The sequence below is a fragment of the Pinus tabuliformis genome, chromosome 3_2 (assembly GCF_031772625.1).
Source record: "Pinus tabuliformis cultivar Carrire ecotype Pingquan chromosome 3_2, CPIR1, whole genome shotgun sequence".
NCBI lineage: Eukaryota > Viridiplantae > Streptophyta > Pinopsida > Pinales > Pinaceae > Pinus > Pinus tabuliformis.
In genome coordinates this window covers 1227550497-1227562602 of record NC_142302.1, presented here as the reverse complement: position 1 = coordinate 1227562602, position 12106 = coordinate 1227550497, and positions in this window count along the sequence as shown.

Here is a 12106-nt window from a genome sequence, read left to right as displayed (position 1 = left end):
TCCTTTTGAGCTGAATTGTAGAAAAATTACAGCTCTGCTTCTTGCCTTTTGGGTGCTTGTAAACATATTGAAATCTGCTTGAGCACTTCTTTGGAATTATTTCAAAAAACAGAGATCTGAAATAGAGCTTTCTTTGATCTTTCCTTCAAAATTTGCCGCATTGTTCCCTCTTATTGGCCTGCTATAAGAAAAAGTGCTAAAAATACAAATATTAATGTACATATAGTATACAGAGCTGTGTTGCGTTCAACAAAAGGGATCATGATAGTGCTTTAGTATCAGGCCATTGACAGGGCCTTCTTCAGCTGTGCTGCCATCCAAATTCTTCAGAAAATATGTGTTGTTGCCTTGAACAACAGAAATAATAAAGGGGCGTTTCCACAGGAAATCAAACTTACCATGCTTTCCTTTGTCCTCTCTTCTTGAATCCCATCTTAAGACTTTGTTGCCTATGTAGAAATGTTCAGCCTTGGTTCTTTTGTCAAACATTTTCTTGAGCTTATCTTGTAAGATCTGAGCTCTGTCGTACACTTGCTCTCTTGTTTGCTGCAAATGGATGGTTTGGTTTATTCTTCTTTGGATATCATTTGGCTCTGCCTGAATCTCTTGCAGCAATTTGATAACAGGGATTCCCAAAGAAGAGGGGAACTTGGCCTCCATGCCATAGACTAACTCATATGGGCTCATCCAAATGGATCTCTTGGTTGACAATCTGTCTGCCCATAGGGCACTTACAAGTTTTTTGTGCCAGTTCTTCTTGTTCTCCTCCAAGACTTTCCTAAGGATGTTAATCAGACTTTTGTTGGATGATTCGACCAAGCCATTACCTTGAGGGTAATAGGCTGTGGAGTGACCTAAGGTAATGTGGAATTTGTGGAAAAAACTGATCATTTTCTTAGATTTGAAGGCATCAGCGTTATCTGTAATGATCTTCTCAGGACAGCCAAATCTGGACAAAATGTTGGTTTCAAGGAATTGGATGATGGTGGAGTCATTGGCTTGCCTACATGGGATGGCTTCAATCCACTTGGTAAAGTAATCTGTGGCTGTTAGAATCCACTTATGCTGGCCAGAAGAGGATGGATGGATTTCTCCAATGAAGTCAAGACCCCATTGTTGAAAAGGCTTCTCGGTTGAGATGGGCTTAAGGGGCAAGGGCAAAAGCTTTCTTTTGCCTTCAAAGATTTGGCATTTGTGGCATGAAACAACAAACTTTCTCACATCAGCAAACAAACAGGGCCAATAGAAACCAGCCCTTAGTATCTTATCAGCAGTGGACTTCCAATATAAGTTCCCTCCACAGTCCCCTGCATGAAATTCTTTCATGACACTGTTAGTTTCATTCATAGTTAGACAATTGAGCAATATTCGTTCATGATTTTTCCAAAACAGAGCAATATCTAAGACATAAAACTTTGATGCTTTCATCTTTAAAAATCTCTTTTTTGTTCTGGACAACCCTGGAGGAGCACACAGGTTTAACAATATAAAACATGTATCAGCATACCATGGGGATTGCAAAAAAGCTTCACTGATCTGTGGAGTCGCCAGCTCCTGTTTATTGTCCAGTTGATTAATGTCTAAGGCTTGAAAATTGGTTTCGGACATCAGTTTGGCTAAACCTTGTCCCTTTATCAGCTTGGTGGGTTTTATCTCAATGTGATACTCAAGAATATTGGCAATCCATTTGCCTCTTTTGCCTTCTATGCCCTCTTGAGTTAAAATGTCTTTTACAACAACATTTGGCACATAAGCAATCACATGTGAATATTGTTGGAAATAATACTGAGAGGGGGGGTGAATCAGTATTATCAGATCAATCAAACTTTTCTATTTCATACTCAGAAACATATACGCTACTTCAATTAAGTGAACCCGCGTGTACACGCTACTGTGTCTAATGAAACCCGCGTATATCAAGAGATCTTATAATTCAGTTATCTTAATCTTCAGTAAATGCATCAGATCATTATTAAGCATATTAACAGTAAACAGGTGCAGAATAACAGAACAGAACATCACACAAGAGCCACACACATGAACACCATGATATAAGGTGGAAACCCAATGTGGGTGAAAACCACCTGCTGCAATTCGTCTCTTTCTTCTTTAATAAGAAACTTCTTTTACAATGCACTGGTGCAGTCATTTACCAGCACGCAGGCTGCAACCTGCAGAGGGCTACAACCCTCATAGCTTTTGTACTAGCCGATCCATTTACTAGTACGTAGGTGCCAACCCTACAGAAGGCTACAACCTTCACTCGTTTTCCAGCTGCTCCTGGAAGGGAGCTACAACCCCCCTTGGCTCTTGTACTGGCTGATATGTTTACCAGTACGTAGGTGCCGGCCTACGATCTTCCCGGGACCATGTTTCATACATTTTCATACTAGATCCATAAGACAATCATCATTGTAGTACAACCTGCATCATCAATCACTGAAACACCCAATTCTGAATCACTGTAACCCTGTCAACAACAACCAGACAACATAACAACAACCAGATCCAACTCCATCTTCAAATATTGTATACGCTACTTGGATGAACCCAACCTGCGTGTATACGCTCTTTTACCAAAGCCAACCCGCGTACAGATCTGCAAATTCTAACTTATAGCTCTGCAGCTATATCAGACATCAAAACATACCCAGATCATAATAATAAACATGCGTCAGTAGATCTGATCTATCCACAGTCAAACCATATGAAGATAATCATTCCAAGCCTTGAGATCTCGTTCCATCATTCATCATCCTCCACATGGGTGAAACCTTGGTTCAGATCACCAACCCATAACCAGCACTTGGATCACACACTTCCTCAGATCTTCATCACTCATACACTCTCTCACTCTTGCACACTTTGGCCTAGTGATCTTTTCCTTATATAGCCTTAGGCCTTGCTCAATGCCAAGAGCCAAAACCATAGTAACACAATACCATCAACTTCAATACTAGGGATCGACACGCCCGTCGAGACACAATGGTCCGAAACCATAGGCACAACTTCCAAGGACTAACCGCCATGGACCAAAGGTACGTTTCCACATACACGCGCTTTTGCTGAATCCAACCTGCGTGTACACGCTGATTCTCCTTGCTGAACCTGCGTATATCTCTTTCTTGTCCTGCTGTACTGAGATCTGTCCATTAGTTAAGTTGTCATCACCTGTACCAGTCTCTGAGCACCTGTACCAACCTCTGAGTCAGTTGCCATCAAGGACAACACTTGAATCATAATGCCAACAATCTCCCCCTTTGGACTTGATGGCAACCACCACACCAAGTTACTCTCCCCCTTTGACATCAAGGGCAAAGGGTGGACCAAGATATTCTCTTCCTTGGTATACCTTCTGCTGTCCATACTCCCCCTGAGTACATGCTGAAATCTCCAAATGTGCTCCCCCTTTGTGTATGCCAAAGTGTACCAATCTATCCATCCTGCTCTTGCTGAATTGTGCTGTTCATGCTCCCCTTGACTGTAGGCAAGATCTGTAAGAGATGTTCTACAAAAAGAACAAAGACTTATACATCATAGAAGACCTTCCTATCACCAAAAGACTCAACATACATTCATCACCCAACCTAGTGGGGATATCCCAATATTGACTCATTCACCTAACCATGTGAAGATACATGATAATACATGAACATTTCATCATTCATCCCAGGCATAGTGGGGAAACCAACATAGGCCGTTACATGACCTTGACATCATAAAAGAGATACATGACATAGTGATGAAATATCTAGACCAAGACTTATGAAAGCCACCAACAGCATCATGATCAGCCTGCAATACCATTCCTAAACAGTAAGATGTATCATTTAGCTTCATAGACTTTATCAACACCTTCTAACCATAATGCCAACAATGCATTATTCGAAGAATATTCTCCCCCTGAGTGTGAGCCAACCATGTCTGAACCATTTCCTGAGTCTGTTCTGCTCCCCCTGAGCCTGAGCCAACCATGACTGAACCTGGGTCTGTTCTGCTGCCCTTTCTCCATATACGCGACTTTGCAGCCTGTAACTCGCGTATATACGCGACTTGTCTTCATGAAACTTGCGTATGAGAATCAGAACACTGAAGTTCTATACCTTCAGCTCCCCCTGAGTCTGTTATGTCTGTGCTGTGCTGAGTACCCTGTGCTGTGCCACATCTTTCTGACTGAACTTCCTTCTTCTTCCATATCTTCACGCATGTTGATGATTTCTTCTTATCATGAGCTTTGTTCCTGCAATCTCTTGCTTTATGTCCAAACTTGTTACATGCATAGCATCTTACATGTTTCATATTCCTCTTGTAGCAATCAGCAGCTTTGTGGCCAAACATATTGCAAGAAAAGCAATATCCATTAAAGTATCTTGAATGTGATGATCTTTCTGCATGATGGTCTTGAAACCGTCTTCTTCTACATATGGCTGCAACATGTCCAAGATTATGACACACATAACATTCAACATTATTCAGTGGAGGAAATAATCGTCTATCACGTCCATAGTTAGGAGTAGAGAATCTTCCTTGAGGAATTTCTTTCCTTGGTTGTTCCTTTTTGGGCATTTCAGATTTCTCATTAGAGTTTCTTGCCTCACCTTGTGAACTAGATTCACCTTCAACATATTCATGAAAACCAAGACCAGTCTTGATAGCAGGAGATCTTTGACTACTAAGAATATCATCCAAGACTTTAGAGCTATCTTGAAATCGTAAAAGCTTATCCTTTTCTTCTAATTTGCTTTTCAAGATATTTACCTCAACTTGATGTTGTTCTTCTTTTTCAAGACATTGCTTCTTCAAGGTCTCTCCAACTTTCCTTTCTTCATCCAACTGATGCCTTAGTTTGAGGATCTCGTTTTCTTGCTCTTTATTCAGTGCTAGCAGCATTTCTCGAACTTTGAAGGCACATTCCAACTGTTCTTCTAATCTGATGATTTCTTCTTTGAGGGCATTCTCCCTTTTGCTAGGTAGATCTTGTTGATCTATGATTTGATCTGACGCTTCATTTGCTTGTCCATCTTCAATCTGAGGTGCTTCTGGATCTGAATACTTGCTTCCACACAACGACAGGTTGTCATTGTTCTTTTGAGCTGTCTTCTTCTTCTGACGTGCTTTCTTCCCCATTGTTCTACGAATCTCCTTCAAGCGATCAAGCTTCTCTGAAGGACCTGCTCTGATACCAATTGTTGGAAATAATACTGAGAGGGGGGGTGAATCAGTATTATCAGATCAATCAAACTTTTCTATTTCATACTCAGAAACATATACGCTACTTCAATTAAGTGAACCCGCGTGTACACGCTACTGTGTCTAATGAAACCCGCGTATATCAAGAGATCTTATAATTCAGTTATCTTAATCTTCAGTAAATGCATCAGATCATTATTAAGCATATTAACAGTAAACAGGTGCAGAATAACAGAACAGAACATCACACAAGAGCCACACACATGAACACCATGATATAAGGTGGAAACCCAATGTGGGTGAAAACCACCTGCTGCAATTCGTCTCTTTCTTCTTTAATAAGAAACTTCTTTTACAATGCACTGGTGCAGTCATTTACCAGCACGCAGGCTGCAACCTGCAGAGGGCTACAACCCTCATAGCTTTTGTACTAGCCGATCCATTTACTAGTACGTAGGTGCCAACCCTACAGAAGGCTACAACCTTCACTCGTTTTCCAGCTGCTCCTGGAAGGGAGCTACAACCCCCCTTGGCTCTTGTACTGGCTGATATGTTTACCAGTACGTAGGTGCCGGCCTACGATCTTCCCGGGACCATGTTTCATACATTTTCATACTAGATCCATAAGACAATCATCATTGTAGTACAACCTGCATCATCAATCACTGAAACACCCAATTCTGAATCACTGTAACCCTGTCAACAACAACCAGACAACATAACAACAACCAGATCCAACTCCATCTTCAAATATTGTATACGCTACTTGGATGAACCCAACCTGCGTGTATACGCTCTTTTACCAAAGCCAACCCGCGTACAGATCTGCAAATTCTAACTTATAGCTCTGCAGCTATATCAGACATCAAAACATACCCAGATCATAATAATAAACATGCATCAGTAGATCTGATCTATCCACAGTCAAACCATATGAAGATAATCATTCCAAGCCTTGAGATCTCGTTCCATCATTCATCATCCTCCACATGGGTGAAACCTTGGTTCAGATCACCAACCCATAACCAGCACTTGGATCACACACTTCCTCAGATCTTCATCACTCATACACTCTCTCACTCTTGCACACTTTGGCCTAGTGATCTTTTCCTTATATAGCCTTAGGCCTTGCTCAATGCCAAGAGCCAAAACCATAGTAACACAATACCATCAACTTCAATACTAGGGATCGACACGCCCGTCGAGACACAATGGTCCGAAACCATAGGCACAACTTCCAAGGACTAACCGCCATGGACCAAAGGTACGTTTCCACATACACGCGCTTTTGCTGAATCCAACCTGCGTGTACACGCTGATTCTCCTTGCTGAACCTGCGTATATCTCTTTCTTGTCCTGCTGTACTGAGATCTGTCCATTAGTTAAGTTGTCATCACCTGTACCAGTCTCTGAGCACCTGTACCAACCTCTGAGTCAGTTGCCATCAAGGACAACACTTGAATCATAATGCCAACAATCTCCCCCTTTGGACTTGATGGCAACCACCACACCAAGTCACTCTCCCCCTTTGACATCAAGGGCAAAGGGTGGACCAAGATATTCTCTTCCTTGGTATACCTTCTGCTGTCCATACTCCCCCTGAGTACATGCTGAAATCTCCAAATGTGCTCCCCCTTTGTGTATGCCAAAGTGTACCAATCTATCCATCCTGCTCTTGCTGAATTGTGCTGTTCATGCTCCCCTTGACTGTAGGCAAGATCTGTAAAAGATGTTCTACAAAAAGAACAAAGACTTATACATCATAGAAGACCTTCCTATCACCAAAAGACTCAACATACATTCATCACCCAACCTAGTGGGGATATCCCAATATTGACTCATTCACCTAACCATGTGAAGATACATGATAATACATGAACATTTCATCATTCATCCCAGGCATAGTGGGGAAACCAACATAGGCCGTTACATGACCTTGACATCATAAAAGAGATACATGACATAGTGATGAAATATCTAGACCAAGACTTATGAAAGCCACCAACAGCATCATGATCAGCCTGCAATACCATTCCTAAACAGTAAGATGTATCATTTAGCTTCATAGACTTTATCAACACCTTCTAACCATAATGCCAACAATGCATTATTCGAAGAATATTCTCCCCCTGAGTGTGAGCCAACCATGTCTGAACCATTTCCTGAGTCTGTTCTGCTCCCCCTGAGCCTGAGCCAACCATGACTGAACCTGGGTCTGTTCTGCTGCCCTTTCTCCATATACGCGACTTTGCAGCCTGTAACTCGCGTATATACGCGACTTGTCTTCATGAAACTTGCGTATGAGAATCAGAACACTGAAGTTCTATACCTTCAGCTCCCCCTGAGTCTGTTATGTCTGTGCTGTGCTGAGTACCCTGTGCTGTGCCACATCTTTCTGACTGAACTTCCTTCTTCTTCCATATCTTCACGCATGTTGATGATTTCTTCTTATCATGAGCTTTGTTCCTGCAATCTCTTGCTTTATGTCCAAACTTGTTACATGCATAGCATCTTACATGTTTCATATTCCTCTTGTAGCAATCAGCAGCTTTGTGGCCAAACATATTGCAAGAAAAGCAATATCCATTAAAGTATCTTGAATGTGATGATCTTTCTGCATGATGGTCTTGAAACCGTCTTCTTCTACATATGGCTGCAACATGTCCAAGATTATGACACACATAACATTCAACATTATTCAGTGGAGGAAATAATCGTCTATCACGTCCATAGTTAGGAGTAGAGAATCTTCCTTGAGGAATTTCTTTCCTTGGTTGTTCCTTTTTGGGCATTTCAGATTTCTCATTAGAGTTTCTTGCCTCACCTTGTGAACTAGATTCACCTTCAACATATTCATGAAAACCAAGACCAGTCTTGATAGCAGGAGATCTTTGACTACTAAGAATATCATCCAAGACTTTAGAGCTATCTTGAAATCGTAAAAGCTTATCCTTTTCTTCTAATTTGCTTTTCAAGATATTTACCTCAACTTGATGTTGTTCTTCTTTTTCAAGACATTGCTTCTTCAAGGTCTCTCCAACTTTCCTTTCTTCATCCAACTGATGCCTTAGTTTGAGGATCTCGTTTTCTTGCTCTTTATTCAGTGCTAGCAGCATTTCTCGAACTTTGAAGGCACATTCCAACTGTTCTTCTAATCTGATGATTTCTTCTTTGAGGGCATTCTCCCTTTTGCTAGGTAGATCTTGTTGATCTATGATTTGATCTGACGCTTCATTTGCTTGTCCATCTTCAATCTGAGGTGCTTCTGGATCTGAATACTTGCTTCCACTCAACGACAGGTTGTCATTGTTCTTTTGAGCTGTCTTCTTCTTCTGACGTGCTTTCTTCCCCATTGTTCTACGAATCTCCTTCAAGCGATCAAGCTTCTCTGAAGGACCTGCTCTGATACCAATTGTTGGAAATAATACTGAGAGGGGGGGTGAATCAGTATTATCAGATCAATCAAACTTTTCTATTTCATACTCAGAAACATATACGCTACTTCAATTAAGTGAACCCGCGTGTACACGCTACTGTGTCTAATGAAACCCGCGTATATCAAGAGATCTTATAATTCAGTTATCTTAATCTTCAGTAAATGCATCAGATCATTATTAAGCATATTAACAGTAAACAGGTGCAGAATAACAGAACAGAACATCACACAAGAGCCACACACATGAACACCATGATATAAGGTGGAAACCCAATGTGGGTGAAAACCACCTGCTGCAATTCGTCTCTTTCTTCTTTAATAAGAAACTTCTTTTACAATGCACTGGTGCAGTCATTTACCAGCACGCAGGCTGCAACCTGCAGAGGGCTACAACCCTCATAGCTTTTGTACTAGCCGATCCATTTACTAGTACGTAGGTGCCAACCCTACAGAAGGCTACAACCTTCACTCGTTTTCCAGCTGCTCCTGGAAGGGAGCTACAACCCCCCTTGGCTCTTGTACTGGCTGATATGTTTACCAGTACGTAGGTGCCGGCCTACGATCTTCCCGGGACCATGTTTCATACATTTTCATACTAGATCCATAAGACAATCATCATTGTAGTACAACCTGCATCATCAATCACTGAAACACCCAATTCTGAATCACTGTAACCCTGTCAACAACAACCAGACAACATAACAACAACCAGATCCAACTCCATCTTCAAATATTGTATACGCTACTTGGATGAACCCAACCTGCGTGTATACGCTCTTTTACCAAAGCCAACCCGCGTACAGATCTGCAAATTCTAACTTATAGCTCTGCAGCTATATCAGACATCAAAACATACCCAGATCATAATAATAAACATGCGTCAGTAGATCTGATCTATCCACAGTCAAACCATATGAAGATAATCATTCCAAGCCTTGAGATCTCGTTCCATCATTCATCATCCTCCACATGGGTGAAACCTTGGTTCAGATCACCAACCCATAACCAGCACTTGGATCACACACTTCCTCAGATCTTCATCACTCATACACTCTCTCACTCTTGCACACTTTGGCCTAGTGATCTTTTCCTTATATAGCCTTAGGCCTTGCTCAATGCCAAGAGCCAAAACCATAGTAACACAATACCATCAACTTCAATACTAGGGATCGACACGCCCGTCGAGACACAATGGTCCGAAACCATAGGCACAACTTCCAAGGACTAACCGCCATGGACCAAAGGTACGTTTCCACATACACGCGCTTTTGCTGAATCCAACCTGCGTGTACACGCTGATTCTCCTTGCTGAACCTGCGTATATCTCTTTCTTGTCCTGCTGTACTGAGATCTGTCCATTAGTTAAGTTGTCATCACCTGTACCAGTCTCTGAGCACCTGTACCAACCTCTGAGTCAGTTGCCATCAAGGACAACACTTGAATCATAATGCCAACAATAAAATGTAAATTCTGAAATCTTTGATTGCTTTAACAAGGGCATATGCTTGCTTCTCCATGATTTGGTACTTCAAGGGTGCATCTCTAAGGGCTCGGCTGAAAAATGCAATTGGCTTTTCATTTCCCTGATCATCTTTCTGCAAAAGGACAACAGCAATGGTGTGTTCAGATGCAAATGAGAAAATGATGAAATCCTTATCAAATTGAGGACTTGTGAGGACTGGGGCTTGGGTTAAGGCAGATTTTATGCCCTCAAAGGCTTGCTTGGCCTCTAAAGTCCATTTTACCTTGGAATCCTTCTTTAACATTTTATTTAGCATTCTTATCAGCTCGGCCAAGTTTGGGATAAATCTCCTTAGGAAATTGATATTTCCTAGGAATGTTTGCAATTCTTTGATGTTTCTCGGATAAGGGATTTGCAAAATGGCTTGGATTCTTTCCAGATCTATTCTAATTCCATATTTTGAAATGATATGGCCTAGCAATTTGCCTTCTTCTAGGCCGAAGAGAGATTTCTTAGGATTTAAGGAAATGCCATATTTCCTACAGGTTAGGAACACTTGCCTTAGGTGTTTAAGGTGCTCTTGATCAGATTTTGAGAAAGGAGTAAGGTCATCAAGGTAAACCACTAGGAAATCATGGATTTCCTTGGCAAATGCAATGTCCATGGCCCTTTGAAAGGTAGCACCTGCATTCTTTAGTCCAAAAGGCATTTTCACATATTTAAAGGTTCCCCACGGTGTTGTAAAGGCTGTCTTGTCTTGGTCATCCAGGTGAACAAGTATTTGATTAAAACCTGAAAAGCCATCTAGCAAAGAAATTCTTGAAGACCCCACTACTCTTTGTAGAATGTGGTCCATTTTTGGCAATGGGTAATGATCTTTAAGGGAGACTTGGTTCAGATTTCTTAAGTCCACACATAGTCTAATCTCCCCTGTTTTCTTCCTTGTGGGAACAAGATTGGATACCCATTCTGAAAATCTAATGGGTGTTATGATACCAGCCTCAAACATTCTTTTCACTTCTTTCTCAATCAAAGGGAGAAGCATAGTATTGATTCTCCTTAGTTTCTGTTTGAAGGGCTTTTGATTTGGCTTTAAGGGAATGGTATGTTGAATAACAGAGGTGTCATAGGACTTAAGGTCCTCATAACTCTAGGCAAATACATCTTGAAACTCTTTAAATAAATCAACACATTTTGGTTTTTGATTGGGAGGCAAATACGTGGACAGTTTAATCATCTTGGGCTTCTCTGCTGTCCCAATATTACAGTCTTCCACATCAACGTTTAAGGGCTGCATCTTTGGCTTTTTGGGGACATTGTTTGAATCAAATATGTCTTCTAATGGAGTGAGGCCAGCAGGTAGAAAATTGTCTTTTAAATCAATCACTTCGGCCTCTGCTTCAGCTATTTCATCTAAATGCATTTGCTTCAGCTCTTGCATGTTTTTCTCATAAAAAATGGTTGGGTGCAGCATTTGATTTGCTGCTTCAGCTGTTATAGTTTGCTCATTTTGGCTCATTTGCTGTTGTGGGTCATCCATGGCATCTTCATCAATGTTTAAGCTTGAGAATTCTTGTTGTAAGGTAAGAAAATTGTTGATTTGAGCATCATCCTCAAACACTTGCCAATCTTTGATATTGTTAGGGACAACAGGCCTGTGCTTTATCTCAGCAGTAAAGTGGTGATTGGGCTCAAAGGGCAGCTTGCAAGTGCTAGCAAAAGTAGCTAGACTATGAGCATGCATGTTATGGCTTCTAGAAATCTTAGCAAGCTTGGAGTCGGTGGAGGAATTGAGTATTTCTGTGGCAGCAGACCTATAAGCTCTTAGCCTATTGTCATTAGTAACAAAGTTACCTTTCATCTGTTGAATGATCAAATCAGAGTCACCTAGAATGGACACTTTTGCAGCTCCTAGAGCTTTGAGCAGTTTAAGGCCTAAAAGGAGAGCCTCATACTCTCCCATGTTGTTGGTGCATTTGAAGTTTAGTCTGTAAGCATGACCCTCTGCATGGCTTTTA